This window comes from Choloepus didactylus, chromosome X (assembly GCF_015220235.1).
Source record: "Choloepus didactylus isolate mChoDid1 chromosome X, mChoDid1.pri, whole genome shotgun sequence".
Classification (NCBI taxonomy): domain Eukaryota; kingdom Metazoa; phylum Chordata; class Mammalia; order Pilosa; family Megalonychidae; genus Choloepus; species Choloepus didactylus.
In genome coordinates this window covers 1723046-1746129 of record NC_051334.1, presented here as the reverse complement: position 1 = coordinate 1746129, position 23084 = coordinate 1723046, and positions in this window count along the sequence as shown.

Sequence of the window (23084 nt, the reverse complement as noted above, 5' to 3'; positions counted from 1 at the left end):
TAGGGTATTCCAGGGAGGGATTCCAGCCACCTCCAGGTGCAGCAGGGAGGAAGCAGGGGGAGAGAGGCAGAGAGGTGAGGTGGAGGCGGAGGGGTGCAGAGTTTGCAGGGTCTGAGGGCATCGTGGGAACCCTGGTTTGACTCTGCAGAAACTGGGAGGCTATGCAGGGTTTTGAGCAGAGCTCTAAGACGACCAGCCTTCTTTGGTCGGAGGCTCTCTCTGGCTGTGTTTTGCGGGAGACTAGCCAGGAGGCTCCTGCAGGAGAGAGTTGGTCCACGGCGGCTCAGCCAGTGATGCTGAGGGTTTGGATCTATTTTGAAGGCACCGAGATTCAGAGAGGTGATGCGTGGGTCCCGGATCATGCAGCTGACTTGCAGAACCATGCTTTAAACTTGGATCTGATCTACTGCAAAGTCCTTGGGCTTTTCTCTATACTGAGAACGTTTTTTCCAAAGTGGTACGAAGGGGCTTTCCCAACTCAGCCCACCTCCCCACCAAAGTCTGTCTTGCTGCTTTTCTCCCTTCACTGGAATTGGGTCTGCTTCCAACCTTGATCAACTCAGCTAAGAACCTTGCCCCAAGGATTTCCCAGCAGCCAGGCATTAGACAATGCCACAGCCACGTGGCTTCCCCTGGATTTATGAGAACCAGATGCACAAAGGAAATACAAATAGGGGACTCGATACTTTGAGTTTATAAATACAAAACTGAAGTGTAAAACTAACTACAAATGAATTAACAGTATTAATTCAGAAGGTCGACTGGAGCAAGGTTGCAAAATAACATTAAAGCACTCCCAATCTTAGTCTGTTCTACATCAAAAGAATGTATTGACGCTCTTGCTCATGAACATTTTCACAGCCCGGTTCGTGAGCTTTCTGTGTGCACCCTGACAGCATGTGATGGTTCCCAGAATGTCAGTCATACTCCAAGCAGGCAGTTTTCATTTCAACCAACCTAAGATTACACTCTGTTAAAGAGGATAAAAATGTAATCTTAACTGTCCAGGCACCCTCGGGGCAGACTCGGGCAGAGGTTGTCCATGCTGGACAGAGGTCTTTCCCACACCTCTTGTTCTCCGGCTGCTCAGGCACCAAACAACCCAGACTTTGTAAAGGGAAGGGAAAGGTTTTGCTTCTGAATTAAATATATATATAAATATATTTATATATATATTTATATAGGGTCATTAAAAATGAGGAAGTGGAAATGATAATGGCTCCACACAAAGAAAATAGATTCATTTTCACATAACTTCCTCTCTTCTTTTTGCATTTATTTAATACAGATTTTGCATACTACATATAAATATATTCAGAAATAAAAGTATGATGTTTAGTATAATGATCTATTTCCTCAAGTTAAGAAAGAAAATATTACTAATAGAGTGGAAGGCCAGTGGTATTACTCTGCATCAAATCTGCACACTTCTCCTCCCACCCACATCATAGAAACTAACTCCTCTCTCGAATCGGTTTTTAAAATGCTCCGTGCATTTTTGTACGTTTACTGTACATCTTTCTTCATGCTCCACTTATACATGTGATATACACTGCCTACGTATATACCCATTATATGTAATCTTTGCATGTCCTTTATACCATACGTATTCTATGCTGTGTATACCTCTGCGGGATGTTTCATCTGACGTTGAATTTCTCGAGCTCATTCATGTTGATAGTTTGCCACTTGTTCATTCGTTTCTCACTGCTGTGTTGTAATTCATACCAAGGCCCTGCCACAATTTATTTACTGACTTTCAGGTTGAATATTTTATTTTAAAATTGTTTTTGCTTCACATACAATTCCACAGGGAACATTCTTGTACACATATCATTATGCAAATATGTGATAAGTAGAATCCTGGGTGAAAGGATATTCATATCCTCAACTTTATTAGAGATCTTCAGTTGCTTTTCAATATGTTCGTAGCAATTAACACTCCTAACAAATGCATCTGACTTCCTCATGTTTCACGCTCTTGCCAACACTTGATGTTTTAAAAATCTAGTTAATGAATAACTTTTTTCTTGCTCCCATGTTTGCTTTTTTTTGGGATAGATTGAAATTTCTTTGAGTTTTCCCTCAACTGTTCGGGAATTATACACTCCATTTCTTTTCTTTTCATTGGGATCTCTTGGTCTTTGATGTTCTGCATGAGCTTCCTGTAAATTTCTTTGTATTGATCCACGTGGGAGTTGGATGTCAGGTCTTTTGTAAATTCTATAAAATTCTCAGCTGTTATCTCTTTCTCTCCCATATTCCCTCTAATTTCTCCTTCTGAAACTCCAATGAGCCATAGAGAAGGCATTATTTCATGCCCCATGAGTCTTAATCTCTCTTTCATATTTGCCAACTCTTTTTTATTGTGGTGCCACATTCTGGGTAATTTAATCTTTGGAAGCATCATCTGCTGTTCAGCACTTTTAATTCATGATGGTGTTTCTTTAATTAATATCTACTCCATTAAAGTATTTTAAAAGCCAATAATGATATATTTCATTTGTGGAGGTTTATTTTTTTCTTTATTCAGAAAACATTCAAAAAATCATTGACTTCTACTCTATTCTAGCTGAGGAATACAGTGATAGAATAAAATATTGCAAGAATCCCTTGGTCTAATGGAGATTATATTATAGTGAGGGAAGATATAATGAAGAAGTACATACAAAAATAAATAGTTAGTGCACAAGGCTGACTAATGACCTGGCCCCACCCAAGGAATCGGGCCCTAATCTCTAGAACCTGTGGATGTGACCTTATGTGGAAATAAAGTCTCTGCAGATATGATTGAGGTTAGGATTTGGAGATGGGGAGAGTGACCTGGATTATGAGAGTGTGCCCTACATGCTGTCACATGTCTCCGTATAAGAGGGGGCAGAGGGAAATTTAACGACACACAGGAGCAGGGAACGGTTGGCAGGTGGTGCCTTGAAGCTTGGCGTGGTACAACCACAAGCCAGGAGAGCCGGCAACGCCAGAAACTGGAAGTGGCAAGGGGCAGGTTTCCTGCCAGCGCCTCCGGAGGCAGCACAGACCTGCTGACATGTTGGTTCAGCCCAGTGGTACTAATTTCTGACTTTTCAGTTGTTTTAAGTCAACTGGTTTGTGACGGTTTGCTACAGCAGCCCCAGGAAACTAACACAGGGGTCAAGAAATATGATGAAGAAAATTAAAGTCGGAAGGGAAATTTGGAGCACTTGGGGGTTGCAATTTTAGATGAGATGGTGAGGGAAGATGTCAAGGAGAGGAGGGGGAGGGCAATGCAGACAGCTGGGCAGAGTTTTCCAGAGAAATGGGGTGGTGGGGGTGAGGGCCCCAAGGCAGGGGCATGCCTGAAATGTTCCAGAAAAGCTAGAAGTGCGACTGGTGCCAAGTAGTAGAAGACAAGGCCTCACAGGTGCTGGCAGGCACCTGGGATGTGAGGCCTTCTACATCACTCACGTCTTCCAGTTCCACCTGGAACAAGAGAAGACTCTGTTGGAGGCTGACACAGCCTGTCTTCTCTTTCAAAAGGATTGCTCTGCTGGCTTTGTCTAGAATAGACTTGAGAAGTTGGGTGGTGAGGTCAAGGAAACAGTTATCCTGGAAAGAGATAGGATAGAGGGGACTGGAAGGACAGGGAGGAGAGTAATGAGAAAATGTCATATACTGGATATACATATCTTCAAAGCTAAATGGTCAGGATTTTTGATGGATTGGACATGAGGGAGGAGAGAAAATGAAGATTCCACCATGACACCCTAGAAAGCTATTAGCAAACTGGGAAACGGAGCTGCCAAGAGTGGCTGAGGCATCAGGCCTTCTAACCTCCAAGCCCACCTCCTCTCCTGAGGCATATGTCACAAACAATCCTTAGGCGTTCAGAAGCATGCAAGATTTCTAAAACAGATATTTGCCCCCACAATAACAATGATTCTGTAGGTCATCAAACTACCACAGATGACTATCAATGGTTTCATGGGTGCCCCGGGTACTGCACTCTGAGAAATGGTGTGAAACTTTGTTGGAACTCCTGAGGTCATTTTCTTTCTCTAGATCAGAAGCTCTGGACCCTGTCTGCACATCAGAATCACCTGGGGAGCTTTCGGAATGCCTGATGTTCACGTCACATCCATGGACCAATTAGTCCAAATCTTTGAGGGGTGGGACCCAGGCATCAGTACTTTTGAATGTTCCTCTTAGATCCTATCTTATTTTTTTTTTCTTTTTGCCTTTCATTTTTTGTTATTCTTCATGCACTAAAGCAATGGTACTCAAGTAGCGCTATTCTGGGACATTAGACAATGTCTAGAGACTTTATTGGTTGTCACAACTGGAGGAGGGATTGCTACTGGCGTCTAATGGGCTGAGGCCAGGGATGACACCCAACATTTCACAATGTGCAGGGCAGCCCCTCCAGCAAAGAATCATCCTGCCCCAATTTTATTAGTGCAGGATTGAGAAACCCTGCCCCAAAGCCAGGACATTTTATTAGTGTGCCATTGAGTATAACAGACAACCATAGTCCTTTAGTCATTGCCAGACATTCTCAAACTTCTTTATATTTTTGCTGCTTTTGCTTTTAATTGATAAATTGAAGGTCATGGGAATACAAAGGGGAAGTCAGGGAGGCGAGCGTTTCAAAGTGGAAGCACCTGGGTTGAATCACCATCTCCCGCACACCTAAGTGCCTCTAGAAGCTAGTCAGGAGGACAACTAGCAATTTCTGAGATTAATGAGAACGACTATTTGCATGTTCTCTTCCTTCCTGAATTGTGTTTGGAAGAGCCGAGTTAATTATCTGACAGGCCCGTCTTGGCACACCAGGTGTTGCAGGCCAGCTCGAGTTGCTTTGCTTCGTCAAGGTCTGTGGAATGCTGCCTTGCTGCCGAAGGGCCTGCTCTTCCCTGTGACCCTACGTGTGGTGGTGGGAACATAGCCACGTTCACCCTTCGCACGTCATCCTTTATGAAGCAGCAGATCCCCAGATGGAAATCAAGGACAATTTCCACGGAGGGGTTTGCTCTTCTGAAGACGTGCTTCCCGAGTTTGCCTTTCTATTTGTGGAGAGGCTATTTTTCAGACTGCTCGGAATAGGTTCTGAAGAGAGGATGATCTTCCCCCTTGGGGGACATTAGGCGATGTCTAAAGGCAATTTTGATCATCACAACTGGGAGGGTTTGTGCTCCTGGCATCTAGTGGTCTGAGGCCAGGGATGCTGCCAAGCATCCTGCAATGGACTGGTCAGCCCCCAGGACAAAGCATTATCTGGTCCCAAATGTCAGTGGTGCTGAGGTTGAGAATCTCTGGAAAGAGAGTAGTACTGTAAAGATAAATATTGATGGCCTTACAGATCATCTCCGTGATGTGATTTATTTATAACCATTGCTATTCCTTCTTTGCTTCTCCAAATACTTACTCTTTCTTCTGTTGTCTTTAAAATCATTATCTTCAAGGGGATTTTGCAAAAAATGTGAAGTCAGTCTCCATATACTCCAAGAAGGATATAAACTGGAATGGAATTTAATGTCCAGGAATTCTCTAATTGGTATTTTAGTTTCTAGTAAAAGATGTCAAACGTTGGCATCTTTGCAGGTTTTGATGTGGGGGGTGACTGATGTTGGCCACAGGCTCAGCAGGTCAGTTAGCATGGATGAGGCCAAGTGAGGAGGGTTGAACCACCTAGCATGGGCGGAGCCATGTGGGGTCCCTGTAACCTCAGGTTTCCAATCCCCAGCACCGCCATGTCCACTGGCTACATCCGTTAGTCTTCCTCGACTACAGTTCCTTCTTCTGTAAAACGTGGCTCATGTCTAGCTCAAAGACTAAGATTAAAACACACACACACACACACACACACACACACACACAAAATTCCTGGAAGTAGTGAGTGGCAACTGAATGTTCATCTTGTTCCTTGGAAATTACTAAACAGTCACAAGCTAATCTGGAAGGAAAATGTGACCAACTATCTTTATACCTCATTTCATGTGGGGAATCTACATTTTTCTTGTAGATACCAGTAAAATGCTTTGGGGGGGAAATGACAAGTGATCTCCGACCTTGATGATTGACAATTCGAGAATAACTACCGTAAAAATAATGGCTGTACTTGATTTACCCCAGAACTTCTCTAACTTTTTTTGACCATGGAAACAATGGGCTGGGTAATTCTACTCCTTCCCTGTGGTAGATTGAATTACATCCCCCACAAAGACATATTCAAGCACCTAACCCCCAATCCTGAGGGTGTGAACCATTTGTAAATAGGACCTTTGAAGATGTCTATTATTAGTTAAGGTGTAGACTCATTTGTAAATAGAATCTCCCAGGAGCCTCTTTAGATGGGGCCAAATTGAACCAAGGTGGGCCTTCATCCATAATGACTGCAGACCTTACAAAACAAGAGAATCTAGACAGAGACATAGCCAACTGAGCAGGAAAAATAGAAGGCAGAGAAGGAGGGAGGCATGGCCATGGGACAGAGGCAGAAATTGATTGCCAGCAAGCCACCACCAGAATGACAGAGACTTCAGAGAGGGTATAGCTTGATTTGGGACTTGTAGTTTCCAAAATTGTGAGGTAATCAGTTCCTGTTACTTAAGCCAACCATTAGGGTGATCAACTTGTCCTGGTGTGTCCAAAACTGTCCGGTTTTAGCACCGAATATATAATATTATGGGGTGGATGGTCACTCTACATTCCTCGAAAGCAGTTTTCAAGGAACATTTTTGGAAAATGTTGCATTTCAGTGTCCTCCCAAAGTATAACTCGGTAATTAGCATTCCCCATCTGGAAAATAAATTATTAAGTATCTTTTGTCATGGAATAGACACTTCTTTATATACACAATTGGCCCTGTTACTATGACTAAAATAGGCCATGTTTTTAACAAATAAAGATACTATTTAAGAGGATTGATTCTAAAACATTTCAGCCTTCTTATTCCAAGATTAAATTTTAATTTTATCATATTTTATAAAGCTGAAGGACCACCAGAGATGTTCCTAATAGGATTTTTGACCATTAAAAGAATCTGTCTGGCTTGTCTGTTAGCACTGTAGTTCACTTTTTCCTCCTCAAATGTAAGGCCATGTATTGCATTTAAATAATAGCTTTGTTAATAAAACTAACCTACCCTGGAAATGCACAAATAGTCCTCCAGTTGTCACACTGGCCCCAAACAAATGCATTCAATGAAATGTCATCTGGGCAATATCCAGGAGGCTGATCATGGCCATGCAGCACACCTATTGTCCTGATCTTTGAAAACCTCTTATTGAGGCATTCAGATATAATGTTCTTATGCACTTGATAGAGTGTGTCTTAGTTTTCCAGAGCTGCTATGACACATACCACATGATGGGTTGGTATAAACCATGGGAATTTATTGGCTCAGAGTTTTGAGGCTAGGAGAAGTCCAAAATCAAGATATCAGCCAGGCTTGCTCTGTCCCAGACCCTGTAACACCCTGGAGCTGGCTACTCACAATTCTTGGAATTTCTTGGCTTGTACCTCTGCCTCCCATCACATGGCGATGTCTTCCTGTGGTAGTTTGGAGTTGTATGTACCCCAGAAAAGATCATGTTCAGGAAAGATCAACTAATCCATTCCTCTGGGTGTAGACCTATTGTGGGTGGGACCTTTTGATTAGGTTATTTCAGTTGAGGAGTGGGTCTTAATCCTCTTACTGGAGTTCTCTATAAGAAGACAAATGATCCAGAGATGCAAGAGATGAAATTCAGAGAAGCACCCAGAGAAGCTGAGTGACAGAGCAGCCAGTAGCTGAAAGCATGAAACCTGGGAGAGAAGGACCAGCAGACATCACCATGTGCCTTCCCACGTGACAGAGGAGCCCAAGCTCACTGGCAGTTGGCCTTCAGAGTCCAGGTATCGTCCTGCTGATGCCTTGGTTTGGACATTTTGCACAGCTGCAGAACTGTAAATTTGTAAGCTAAGAAGTCTCCGCTGTAAAAGCCAACCTATTTCTGGTATAATGCATTCTGGCAGCTTTAGCAAACCAAAACACGTCTCCTTCTGGCTTCTGTGGCCTCCAGGTTCTCTTTATAAGGAACTGCAGGCCCACCCTGATTCTTTTGGCCACACCTAAACAGAACCTTCAAAGATCCTATCGTCAAGTGGTTCTATCTGCATCCTGCCTCACCCTAACATATTCAAAGGTCCCATTTACAATGGGTTCACACCCACAGGAATCTTGATTACATCAGGAACATGATTCAGCCTACCACAGAGGAGTTGCCATTTTAATTAAAAAACTAGGCAGTGTTCCTTCTCAGAAACCTAAGTTGTTCCTGCCTCCAGGTCTGAGTTTGTTTCTACAGCTCCAAGATGGTTAAAACTAACCTACTCCAACACACCTTTTGAGAATTATCCTTATGGCATCAAAAGTGTTATACTACCTACCCAAAATGTACTCACCTATGCATATGTACAGAAATGGTTACATATGTAAATAAATGTGTCTGTATATGAATTCAATATATTTTGTGTATATATACATACATGTATGTGTATACATACACATCTACACATCCACATACATATACACGTACATATACATATGTCCATATAGTTATATAGCCAGAGAAGATAGACAGATGTATATGGATAGATGGATGGATGGATGGATGGATGGATAGATAGATACATAGATAGGTAGATAGGTAGGTAGGTAGATAGATTCCATAATATATCCTGGGAGTTTTATACATGAGTAATTTCCTGGTACCAACTTATTTTCATGCCTTTTTTTCCTTCCTCTTGAAAGTATAATGCCACATGCTAATGAAAGAACTCTCAAAACTTACTTCTATATTCAAATATTGGGTAGGTTAAGTTAGACTAAGCATTACCAACTATCCCCCAAAGCTGTCTGGCTGCTTGTTTTTGTAAATAAAGTTTTTGGCACGCAACCACAGCCATTCATTTACTTATTGACTATGGCTACAATGGCAGAATTGTTTAGTTGCAACAGAGACTTATGACCTGAAAAGCTTAAAATATTTACTATCTGGCCCTTTACAGAAAAAAAGTTGGCCAATTTCTGAGTCAGACTAAAGAGGAGCAAGTTCAATTATTTTTAAGAATAAATGGTTTGGGGAATCTGAATTGCACTCTGGTTGCAGAGTTACATGGACTCAATTAACAAAACTTCAGAAAACAAAAAGTCACCATTTTAATTTCTCGTGAATATTTGTTTTGAAAAACATTGCTACTGAGTTTTGATACTGTATTATCACTATGCAAGGTATTTCCATTAGGGGATAGTGGGTGAAGAATACACGGATCTTCCCTGTATGTGTTTTTTACAACTTCCTGTGAATCTGCAATTATTTTAATATAATAAGTAAAAAACTGAGCTCAAGTCCATTTTGCTCTCTCTTTGGTATAGTTGCCAACTCCATCAATCTCTGGCTCCCACATGAGGTGGTTTATTGATGTCAGGCTTGTCAACCAGTCAACAAAGTTCATTACAAATAAAACTCCACTATTGTTTTGGGACACAGCACACACCTTTACAACCTCAACTGCTACAGGCTAACATGTGAGCAGTGTTTGTTATTTACCATCACTGAATCAGGCACTTGAAAGGTTTTTTCAAATTTTGTCATCACAAGATGTCTATGAGGACATGCTTATTACATACTGTCCTCGTTGGATGTTCATGTCCAGGTTTTACAATGCTTTCTTTTTCAACAGCTTATTTAGTTTATTTTAATCTAGTACATATATACTTTAAACCCCACTCAATCCAGTTTGGAACAAGAACAGCATGCAAGTTAATAAGTAGTTCAACATCAGTATAAGCAATGGTTTGCCACTATAACAGAGAGTACAACAGTCTGCATTAGAAGGTCTGGCTCTTGGCATCAGTTGCACCACCCATTAGCCATGTGGCTTAAATTACCCACCAACCATAGTTAGTCCAAGGGCCCATTAGCTCTACAATGCTGATCCATTGCTTTTGCAAACAGGTAAGTCATTATAATGGAAAGTAGAATAACACAGCATCTTTAGCTTGCCTTTCCAAACCCTATGTTGAGGCTGTTGTTTGCTTCCAACGAACAACCTCAGGGTCTTCATGAATGCTATACTTCCAAGGAATGGCCCATCCAGGTGGGGCACCTCTTTTGAGGATATTGTTCATCTACTTCCCAGTGGGCAGAGGTCATTGTGCACCCCCCTCAGCACCTGAATGACTGGGGGGAGCTGTATCTGGACTTGATGTCAAATATGCATCCATAACGTTTCCTGGAAGAATCAGTACCACACATGGTCTAGGGGAGGCGATTCTGTTACTTACAGGGAGAGCCCCTCCCTCAGAATAGCTCTACTCTATGTCATTACAAAGAAGGTGAACTGGCCAGACAGAAGAGCCTTAAAACTGCCAGATGCTTTACTACTAATTCCACTTCTCTAAATTTATGTTAGCGAAAGAATTGTCAATGTGCAAAATTCTTTTTGTACAAAGATGCTCAAAACAATATGCAGTAGATAAAATGGGACACAATCACATATTTGAAAAATACATCACCTCGTTTAAATATTCATGACAACACTATTGTAGTATTAGAGACTTTGTGTTACAGATGAGAAGACTGAGGCAGAGAGAGGGTAGGGGGCCTGCCCAATGTCCTGCAGGTAAGGCCGGGGAAGGGGGGGGCAGAGCTCATCTCTCTGACCTAAGACCTAAGCCATCAGCTACTAGGCTATTCTTGACTGCAATAGGCAAGACGCTACATCCTTACTGCAGTATTTTAAAGCCCAGATTGAAACATAACAAGAAAAACAATCTGAATAGAAAAAAAATGCAAAAAATTTAGTTTACCTTGGGTGGAAAGTAAACCAAAAAGAAAATATAGTGAGCTGCCTTCAATTTGCCTAAACAATCCAGGAAAATAAAAAAAGACATTTTGCTGACAGGCAGCAGCTACGATGTCATTCCTTGGCCATTATTTCTGCATCAGAAAAGATCCATTCCTTTCTCTCCTTTTTCTCCTTCTGGATGATCCTCCTCAAAATCATACAGGATGATCACAAAATCAAATACTGCTTTTAGAAATAGTTATGAATGAATAAAGGAAGTGACAAGTAAAAATGTGATTGTACTTGGGTGAAATTAAAGCTCTGTCATTGCAGCTGAGCACTAAATCCTCTGACACTGTTACTTCACTTCTCCTCTGCTGATTGCAGAGAATTGGATGAATAAACAAACTCCCTTCCTTCACATTGGGGTCTTCTACCTGCCGATCCATCCAGGAAACCCGGATTCCGTTATACGCTAGCCCTGATCCAGTGTCCTTTTTAAAGGTCAATTGTTTACTAGCTCCCGTGGCTGCTCTGTGAGTCTCTCTGAATTGCAATGAACCAAGGTGCAAAGAGAAGACACGGGGTATATGACCAAGGACACCTCATCCAACAATCTCATTACCAGGCAAATTTCAAGACAGGAATTGAATTTCAGTGAAAATGAGAGCATTCTCTGTCTGAAAATGATTGGTGGGCGTTTTCTAGAAATGCTGTAAAACATATCCGGAGTAACACCTGCAGTTTCTTCAATGGGTCCCTAAGAATGGAGCTGAATAATAACTTCACAATGGTGAGGCTTTTTCACCTTTATCACCAAAAAGAAAGCACAAGGTTGAGATACTGTAAAATGTCACTTTTCCTGTGACCATTCCATGCCTCTATTTTTGCATTTGCTGTTTGTCTGTGGAAACCCTCTCTTTACACGGAAATACGATCCTTATTACTTAGATATTCCAAACTTATGGATTTACCAGTTTCTGGGGATAACCTGTCATTTAAGGTTATGTAGTCCAACTTTTTAAGTGTATCAGGGAGAGAATGAAAAGAAATGTGGAGTCTTAAGGCTCTTCCCTTTTCTGACATCAGCTGCTCTAGGTTCCGTCACGTACAGGCCTGGGACACACAGCTGTAGACATCCTATGATACGAGAGACTTACCCTTTTCTTAGGATGGAGCAAGCAGCATCCCAAGAGAAGGTTTAAATTGGGTCAGTTTGTTACTGCTTAATATAGAGCATTATTTAGAAGCAAATATCCCCCCCCCAAGCTACCACCCTCCAAATAGCTGCACTTCCCCATGCCTGTTAATACTTTCTGTCTAAAGACCACCAGAAACATACCTGTGGTTGAACAAGTTGGGCTTATTAATCATTGCAAAGAGAAAGAACATACATGATGGGGACTCAATAAAAGGGCATTAGATAAATAGAGTTCATTTTTTTCCAAAGGGCATTGGAAGGGATTTATTATGAATTTGGTTTGGGTTGGATGATTTTGAGGTGGGACCAAGGAAGTGGAGATTCATTCTTTATTGTGTGCTGTTAAAAAACAGGGGCGATATTATGATTGGATATCTCAATAACTCATATCTATTGGGAAGGTAGACCAGTGCAAACCCAAAGCTGTGATTGGTAAGGAAGCAACACACATTTGGCAGGAGAGAGGGATGTTTGGTATTTTGTGGCTTGGATAAGGTTCATGTTTTGTTTGTGCTCAGACTTGATTACAAAGTCTTGTTTGGGTTTAGAGCCATCAAAGACAGAGAGCAGTCCTGTCTGATCTTGACATTCTGTAAAACTGTTCATGTCCAACAGGAGAACGCCACTGCCCAGCTGTGGGTGCCAGATCCTGGGTGTCAGGGGCTGCTTTTCTCTTCCATGACTGTCTTTATTTGTCTGAAGCAGTCAGCTCAGGCCTGGATAGTGGGGTGATTTTCACCTGAACCAAACTTCTTGAGCAACTTTTACAAAAAGAACTTCCTGGGACGGTGTTTCAGTTTCCTAGGCTGCCCAGAAAATATTATGAAATGGGTTGGCTCAAACAATGGGAATTTATTAGCTTACACTTATGAGGCCAAGAAAATGTTCAAATCAAGGGAACATCAAGGTGATGCCTTCCTCCTGAGGACTGGCTGCTGGTGATCCTTGGGGCCCCTGCCACATGGCAAGGCGCATGGCGGCATCTGCTGGTCTCTCCCTTCTCTTCAGATTTCATTGCTTTCATCTTCTTGCCCCTGTGTCTTTCTATCTCTGTAGCTGAGTTTTCTTCTCTTATAACAGACTCCAGTAAGAGGATTAAGACCCACCCTGAATGAGGTGGGGTCACATCTTAACTGGAGTAGCCTCGTCAAAAGGTCTTACTTACAGTGGGTTCACACCCCCAGGAATGGAATAACTTCAAGAACATGTTTCTCTTGGGTACTTATAGCTTCAAACCACCACAGACAGCTTTCCTTAGAAGGGAGAGGGCAGTGGGTAGGTACTTTGAGGCTTCATGGACAGTCCAGTCTACCAGCTCTGGTGGGTGGGTCTAGTTGTATAAATGTGAATGACCTTTAGATCTCTGGGCTGTGGCATCTCCCCTCTTTCACAATGCTTGTTGGCCATTTGACTGCACTTGTCCTTAAGGTTAGAATCAAGATGACTCCCATTCCATATCCGAAACTCTGGTCTCTCTTTTCAGCACAAGGGACACAGCCACAGATACAACAAATAGCACGGAAACAACTGGGCATGAGTGTGTTCCAATAAAATGTTATTTAATGGACACTAAAATTTGAATGGCCTATAATCTTCATGTGTTAAAAAGTATTCCTCTTCTTCTGATTTCTTCTCAACCATGTGCAATTTTTCTTAGCTCAAGGACCATACAAAAACAGAAGAAGGGCTGTAGTCTGCTGACCCCTGTCTAGCCATCCTAAATGAACTTAGGTTCCTCCCTCAGGACTCCACACCTTTGCATCTGCTGGACTCTTGGCCAGGAGGAAACTCTCCACCTCATTCATCAGAAGGGCTCTTACTCATCCTTCAGGAACCAGCTCAGGTACTGCATTGGATCTGAAATGCTCCCAAGTATCTCAAAGGAGTGAAGTTAAGCTACCATGTTTGAACTCCAAAAGCAAATAGAGAGTGTTGACTTAGGAAAAAGTTCAATCCTGAATTTTGAATAATTGAAAGTAGGGCGGGGCAGCCCATGTCCTCTTTTACTGATCCCACATTGATTCCTGAGAGCTCTTCCATTGAGAGGGGGTGAGCATCCCTCATCCCACCATCCCTGGGATGGTAGCTTCAGAATTTGCATGGCCAACAGGACCAGACAGTTTCCTGTGACTTCCCAGTGACTGTACTTTCTTTCAATCCAACTCAAAAAGTGACATCTTGCATCTTCTCCAAATCAGACCCCACTCACCCTCTCAAATCAGAATTAAATGTTACCCATGTGCATACAAAAAGCTCTTTGCACCTCTCTTAAGGGATTTATACATTTTTCCTTGTGTCACACACTTAAGTACCTTCCTACCCTTTGAGACTAAGTAGCTTGAGACTGGGGGCTATATTTTACTTTTGTAAATTTATTCATATTATATTACATATAATATATTTTATTTAGCACAGTGCCTTGGCCAATGCATACTATCTGTAATGCATGAATGAATAAATTAATGATGCCTAGCATGGAATGAATATCCTATTTCCCCCTGGGTTCAACATCTGTGCCTGAATTTGTCAGCTTGACTGACAGACTCTCAGAGAAGTGGATACACATATTTTTTTCAACTTATTCTCAAGAGGTACTGTGCCATAATACGACTCATCTTGGCCTTCCCAGGTACACACATATGCAGGAGACCCTTACCAATGTTTAAATTTTCTCTCAAAATGAACAGACATTACTCTATTGATGCCCAATTACCTACACATATCATTTTTTAGATTTTTCCAATTAGTTATGGGCATGCCTGTCATTGGCTAATGTTAATGATGTAGCCATAATCATTTTTGAAAAACAGGATGTAATATCCACTTTAGAAAGGGATATTTAAATATCAATTTAATCTTTGAGATAGTTGTGAAAATGCTCCAATGGGAATAATTTTATGGGGTCATAATACTCAGTAAAAATCCTAACTATTTTCTGACTCATTATTAAAATTCAAAATTGCAAAGCACCATGTACCAAATGATGAATTGTACATAATGACTTTCTTATACAATTTTTCTAATCTCTATTTTTCATCCCCTAGAGGTTTTTCTTTTCTCAGTAATTGTCCAGAGCTTTAAATAAAAGAATAGTAGTGATTGAATCTTCATGCATCTTTATTTTTAGAATCACATCTTGAAGTCTGCAGAATGAGCTGCAGAGAACATAAGTGAAAAAAAAATTGTGTGAAGACAGTCTATGAGAATCATTCTAAGTTATTAGATGTCCTTCAGCACCCTGAAAAAGAAGGGAAAAGCCTTGGAGTGGAAAAATAACATCCTCTATTTTGTGACTAGTCACCTTCAGATATTAGCATGTATCTATCTGATACTGGGGGGCCTCATCAATAGCAGAATTAGGCCATATATGGACTGCGTCATCTTTGTTGCATCACCAGTTGATAGGTCATGACCTATCAGGAACTCTACTAGTAAGTGTCAAATAGGGAACCCAGGTCACCACACCTTCTCCACATTCATTTGTAGTTGTCTCTGTGAAACATACAACCCTCAGGTCCCAGGTTTTAATAACTCTTTCATTTTCTGCATGTTTCTTTCATGTTCAACAATAAAGGTTAATGCAGAGGTCACTGCATGATTATGCTTCGTCTTATTGTTGACGGAATGATTCTTCCCTCCCAAATCAGCCATAACCTATGTACCCACTTCCTGAACATAAAGCACAGGCAGGATTATGATAAATACCACTGAACGGACTCATTATTCAGTTTCTATCAGGGTTGCATAGCTTGAATAAATGCAACAATTGCAGAAGGAGGGAGCTGTTTGGACAAAATAAGGTTTAAAAGAGACAAGTTTCAACTTTCTGATCTTAATAAACCACATTATCTTGAAAGTGATTTTTTTATTTATCCATTCATGCAACAATACCTATGGAGCATCTACTATGAATTAGGCAGAGTTCTATATGTTGGGACTCAATAGTGAACTAAACAGTCCAGGTTCCTGCTCTCTGGGGTAAATCTAGTAGGGAACAACAGCAAAAATCCAGGTCAACTGCTTTGGTTTCTTGGGCAGCTCCAGAAAATACCATGAAAGAGGTTGTCTTAGACAATGGGAATTTTTTAGCTTACAGTTTTGAAGCCAAGAAAATGTCCAAATCATGGTATCATCAAGGTGATGCTTTCTTCCCAAAGACCTGCTACCAGCAATCCCTGGCTCCTCTGCCACATGGCAGAGCACATCGTGGTGTCTGCTGGTCTCTTCTGTTCTGGGTTTCATTTCCACTTGCTGTGGTTTTCTCTCTCTTTCTGTATTCATTCCATATAAAGGACTCCAGTAATAGGATTAAGACCACCCATCTTGAATGAGGTGGGTCACACCCTAACTGAAGTAGCCTCATCACAAGGTCCTCCTTACAATGGGTCCACACCCAAAGGAATGGATTAAATTTAAGATCATGTTTTTCTGGGTGTGCTGGTTTGAAGCTGCAATGTATCCCAGAAAGTGCCATGTTCTTTTAATCCATTCCTGTAGGTGTAGACCTACTGTGGGTGGGACCTTTGTATTAGGTAATTTCAACTGACATGTGGCCCATTCAATTCAAGGTGGGTCTTACTCCTTCACTGGAGTCCTTTATGAGAGAATAATGGACAGAAAAAGCCCAGAAGGCTCAGAGAGAAACAACTAGAGATGTTTGGAGAGAGCTTAGAGAGAAAAACCCTGGAGATGCTAGGAGAGGACCCACAGAAGCTCAGAGAGGAGGTCACTGGAACCAGAAGCTGAAAGCAACAAAACTTGGGAGTGATGGACCAGCAAATGCTGGCCCTGTGCCTTCTCAATGAACCCTGGATGCCAGCAGCCCTTCCTCACAGAAGGCATCTTCCTCTTGAAGCCTTAATTGGGACATTTTCATGGCCTTAGAACTGTAAATTTTAAGTTAAAAATTCCCCATTGTAGGAGATGGAAGAAGATGGCGGCATAGAGAGGAATGGCACTAATAAACAACTAATAAACAACAAGGAACAACTAGTAAATGATCTGGAATAACTGCTGGGGGACAACCGTGACTGTCTACACATAATACACCAACCTGGATTGGGAGGAATGCCTGAGATCGCAGCGTGGAATCTGTGAGTAGAAACTGGGGATCCGAGCCAGAAGCCCCCTCCCCCATGGCAGCCCAAACTGCAAAGCCTCACTGTGATAGAGAGCAGCATGCTCTGAACAAGGGAATATACCTCAGTTCAGCTCCAAGAGGGGTTTTAATTGACAAATATGGACTACTCAATGCAAGCTTCAAATCCCCAATAAGGAGACAGAGGCTTTTAGTGATGACTGACCTTGAAGAACCGGAGGACTTCTCTGTCTTGGAAGGGGGAGCCCAGAGGACCAGGTGCTGTCTCTGGCCAACAGGTGAAACTGGGGGCCATGGACTGATCCTGACAGGGGGCTTTCTGTCCCTTTTTCTCTCTCTCAACCTGAGCAGCTCAGTGGAGAAAGCCTCAGCCATTTTCAGTTTGCAGTGCTCTGTAGTGGAGAAAGACTCAGCCATTCTCAATTCACAGTGCTCAGACCCAGACAAGGGTGGAAACGGCAGATTCAGAAAGACAAAGAATCTATTTAAAAGCAAATGAAACCCCCTGGAAGGTATATCTTCCCTAAGAGGAAAGAGATGGTGCCCAGCTCTACTACCAGCCTTCCATTCAGAACCAGACCCCAGGGCCTGGGGGAAAACAGTCAAACCAGAAACAATGTAAGCTGAGAAATAAAGGGGCCACACCTTCTTACACCAGTTGGGAGTGAAACACCGACAGGCTCCACTGCTGGGCAGGTTAGAAAAAGCACAGCAGCTCGAGGTCTCACAGGGCATGTCAATCTTCTAAGACACACCCTCAGGGAAACCTGGGGCTGAATATTTCCTCTTTCTGGGACCTGAACCCGTTCTGGTCTGAGAAAACCTAATTGGGATAACCAAGGAAACCATGCCTAGACAACAGAAAACTACAACCTACACTAAGAAAAACAAAGTTATGGCCCAGTCAAAGGAAAAAACTTACACTTCAACTGAGATAGAGGAATTGAAACAACTAATAATAAGTCAAATCAAAAAGTTTAAGGAAGATATGGCAAAGGGATGAAGCATATAATGGAAACACAGGGCATACATAAGGTAGAAATTGAAAGTTCAAAAAACCAACTGGCAGAATCTATGGAAATGAAAGGCACAACACAAGAGATGAAACACACAATGGAAACATACAACATCAGATCTCAAAAGGCAGAAGAAAACACTCAGGAACTGGGGAACAAGACACCTGAAATCCTACACATAAAAGAACAGACAGGGAAAAGAATGAAAAAAATATGAGCAACATCTCAGGGAATTAAATGACAACATGAAATGCTTGAATGTATGTGTCATGGGTGTCCCAGAAGGAGAAGAGAAGGGAAAAGGGGCAGAAGCAATAATAGAGGAAATAATCAATGAAAATTTCCCATCTCTATGAAAGACATAATATTACAGTTCCAAGAAGTGCAGCATACCCCAAACAGAATAGATCTGAATAGGCCTATGCCAAGACACTTAATAATCAGATTATCAAACATCAAAGACAGAGAATCCTGAAAGCAGCAAGAGAAAAGCAATCAATCACATACAAAGGAAGCTTGATAAGACTATGTGCAGATTCCTCAGCAGAAACCATGGAGGCAAGAAGGAAGTGGTGTGATATATTTAAGATACTGAAAGAGAAAAACCACCAATCAAGAATCCTATATCCAGCAAAACTGTCCCTTCATGAGGGAGAACCTTGCAAGGTGTTAAAAATAGGGAGGTATTGGGGGAAAATATAATCAATGCAAACTAGAGATTATAATTAACAGGAACATTGTATGATGCTTCCTTTAATGTAACAAAAGCAATATACCAAAGCTAAATGCATATAAAAGGGGGACATGGGGGGGGTGGTATGGGACTCTTGGCATTAGTAACATTGTCTGACTCTTTATTCTTAACTTTAGTTTAATGCTATATTTCCTTTTGTTGCTTCCCAGCTGTCATGTTTTTTTTTCTCTTTCTTTTTTCTTTTTCTTTTGTCTCTTTACCTTATTGACTCTTCTTCCTGCTTTGTGGAAGAAATGGAGATGTCCTTATATAGATAGTGGTGGGATGGTGGTGAATACATAAATACATGACTATACAGGGAACCATCAGTTATTTACCTGGGACGGAATGTATGGTGCATGAACAAAGCTGTTTTAAAAATAAATGGGCTGATGAAGAAACTTTGAAGGCACTATATTGAGTGAAATAAGTCAGACACATAAGGACAAATATTGTAGGGTCTCATTGATATGAACTAATTATAATATTTAAACCCATGGACACGAAATATAAGTTACCAGGCTGTAGAACAAAGCTGAAGAATGGGGAGCGGTGGCTTATTATGAGCAGAACGTTCAACTAGGTTGAACTTAAATGTTTGGAAATGGACAGAGATGACGGTAGGGCTTTGTGAGACTAACTAACAGTGCTGCATGGTGTGTGAATGTGGTGGAAAGAGGAAGTTTAGAGTCACGTATGTCAGCAGAAGGAAAGTTGGAGGTTAAAAGATGGGAATGTATAAAATGGTGAATCTTGTGGTGGGCAATCTCCATGATTAACTGTACAAATATTAGAAATGTTTCATGAACCAGAACAAATGCATGACACTATAACTACAAGTTAATAATAGAGGGGCATATAGGGAAAAATGTACCTGTTGCAAACTATGTACTACAGTTAGTTCTTTCATCAACAGTAACAAATGTACTATACCAATACTATGAGTCAACAATGGAGGGGGGGGGTTGGTTAGGGATATGGGAGGATTTGAGTTTCCTTTTCTTTTTTTTTTTTTTTTTTCTTATTTCACTTTATTTCTTGTCTGGAGTAATGAAAAGGTTCTAGAAATTGAACAAAAATTAAGTGCGGTGATGGATGCACAGCTGTATGAGGGTACCGGGGACAACTGATTGTACACTTTGGATCTTTGGATAATTGTATGGTACGTGAACAAACTCAATTTAAAAAAAAAAATTCCCATTGTAAAAGACAATCCACTTCTGTTATATTGCATTCCAGTAGCTTTAGCAAACCAAAACACTGGGGTACATATAGCCTCAAACCACCACATCAACCCATATATAAATGAGTTAATTTCAGTCAGTGATGAATTTGATAAAGACAATAAAGCAAAGTAACAATCTAAAGAACAATGGCCTCAGCAAAGAGCTCTCTGAGCAAGTACCATTTTAGTTGAGTCTTGGATGATGAGAAAAGACCCAGCCTCCTGAGGATCTGGGAAAGAGGTGCAAATAGAGAGACACCAGTGCAAAGGCTATGGGGCAGAAAGAAGCCTGGCCCATAAAAGGTGGGGAAAGAAGGGGCTGGAGCACAGTGGATGAGAGGGGAACACCTAGATCCTATTATAGTAAACTCAGAGTTCTGGGCATGAATTTATGATTTAATTCCAACTGACGGGAAATCTTTGGTGGGTGTCTAGCAGGATCAGAGTATAATGATATTTTGCTCTTTTATTGGCTCAATTTGGTCACTGTGAAGAAAGTGGCAAGAGGCAAGAGAGGAAGCAGTAAGGGAGGAGGCACTTGCTATGGTCTTGGGCAGTGCCACTCAAAGTGTGCTCCACAGACCAGAAGCATCAGCATCATAGGGAGCATGTTATAAAAGCAGAGTCTTGGACCCTACCTCCTGAACCAGGCTTTGTATTTTAATAAAATCCCCAGGCAGGTTCATATGCCCGTTAAAGTCTAAGAGTCTGGTAGACCAGATGCCCGGGCCACACCCATACTAATAATGGTCTGGTTTTCCAAGCATTTTGACAGGCATGTTTTATTGGAACAAGACATATATTGAATTCCTTTGCCTCCAGGTGACTGTGCAGTGATGCAGGAGGTCACAGGCCCTGGAATAAGTGTGTCACCTCCACCCATGAAGATCCTCATGGGGTTCCTTGGAGAGTGAACTGAGAGAGCACTACAGGATGAGTTTCCCTGGAAGAGCAGATTTTCATACAATGCAACATTCTCCATGAAAAGTTGCCCACAGTGGATGAAGGGTCAGGGAAGGATTTCTTTCCCTAGCATCGGCGTCAAGGGGAGTGTTTTCCAAGGGGAATTAGCCAGGAGATGAACTAGAAGAGGAAAGGGTCACATCAGGCAACAGGCCCACAGTAGACAAGGTCATGGGTTTATGAACCAGGTTAATGTATTTAGGCAAACCACACATTACTTACGACTTCAGGACTTTAAATATGGAGGGGGTGGGGGCAGGTGGTAGAAAATGCCAGAAATGTCAGTACAAGCCAGGTCAGGTGGTATCTCAGAATCCACCAAAGACTGGTTTTTCTGAGATGTGGTGGTAAAAGATGAGATTCAATCTGCATTTTGTGAGATCATTTTAGGGGCAGTAGCAGGATGAAATGAGCCCTAGATAATCCTTCTAACTGCACGTTTTCTTCCTATTGGTATATTTTCCCTTATAGTTTGTATAGAAAATTAACACAATTTAGTTTCTTTTTAATTAAGACTTTACAGCATAAAACCTTTGATATAGATATAGAGGCCGGGCATATTATAGCAGCATAATCTTATATATGTGGCAGTCTTTATTATCAACAGACTTAGCAGTACACAGAAATTTGAGATTCTGGTGAACAAATTTATAATATTGAGACTAGCATGCAGGATATAAAATAATCGCTCATCATTAATATAGCCTTTTTGAATATCTGATAGATTTTAGAAACCACATTTCCTTGTATTTCAATTTGATATTACGTCTTTGCAAGACCCTTCCCACTGGCATCCAATTAGGTGGGAATCTGGGACTGACTGGAGGCAGGTTTAGAAGTACAGCCATTGATTGACAAGTCACATCTTGCAGCGACGTTCACAAAATCCATTCTTGTAACTTGAGTCTACAAGTCAAGAGGTTCAGTCCCCAAACCAGAAGCTAATCCAGAGTATAAAGAATTTAGCCTGAGCATAGATTCAATAAAGTCAGGAATATGTTCAAAAGCACATGAATGGGTTAAAAAGTCAGGGGGGATATGGTGGTGGCAGAACTACATGGGGGCAGGGGGAGACCAGGAGGAATTCCTAAGGTAGCAAAGGAGCAGCTGCCTTACAGTGTGAGGCTGAGGAGAGCCTGCCCTGGACCCTTACAGGCACTGGTAGGGACGGGCGTAGACAGCTGCTGTTCATGGTGGCTTCTCTGCAATAAACTGGGCATATTATTTTCTAGGAGGGGGTGATATTCAAGGAGAGAGCTGGTGGATGGATGGGAAAGCTCAAGGCATATTGGAAGCAGCCACCTCATCTGATAAATACAGGGTTTGTGCAAGATTGAGGTGGGTGACCTTGTTGGTAACAGATAGAGCCTGGGGATGAAAAGTCATAGATGTTGGTCAAAGGAATGTGCAATTCACCTGTGAGGCTCAGGGTCATCTCTGAGGATGTCAGTGCAAGAGATATCACAAGGTCTGTAGTTTAGGAAGATGGTGCTGGGTACTAATTGTTTGTTGGAAGAAAGGAGGCTGGGAGATCCAAAGACAGGGGTTGGCAACAGTCCAAGCAAGCACCCGAAGTAGAGCATGGGAGTAAAGGAGAAGCAACAAACACAGAGAGGGGCTGGCCTCACACATCAGCAACTCAACTCAGGGGATGTGAATGGTGCCCTCACTATCAGTGAAGGGAGGGCACGGTGGTTTGGGTTTGGAGCATTTAAAAATGTTTTGAAGTGCTCGTAGGGGTCTCTATTTATGTTTCCAGGAGGCCACTGAAATACCACTCTGGAACCGTGTTGAGGTCTTCCAAACTGAGAGTCACGTATCCTCAATGAAAGGGACACCAGGAGGCACCAAGGGTCCAGGAGCTGGTTGTGACTTCACGTCCCCCTGATGGGTATTACCTGCATTGAGTTCAGTCCTTCTGCCTGCAGCCAGGGTCCTGACCATCCCAAAGGTCTCAGGGACGTGAGCTGGTCTCACGCGTGTGTCCCAGTGATGGGAGCTGCTGACTTCCTGAAGTGGGGTCTCTCCCAGTGTAGCCT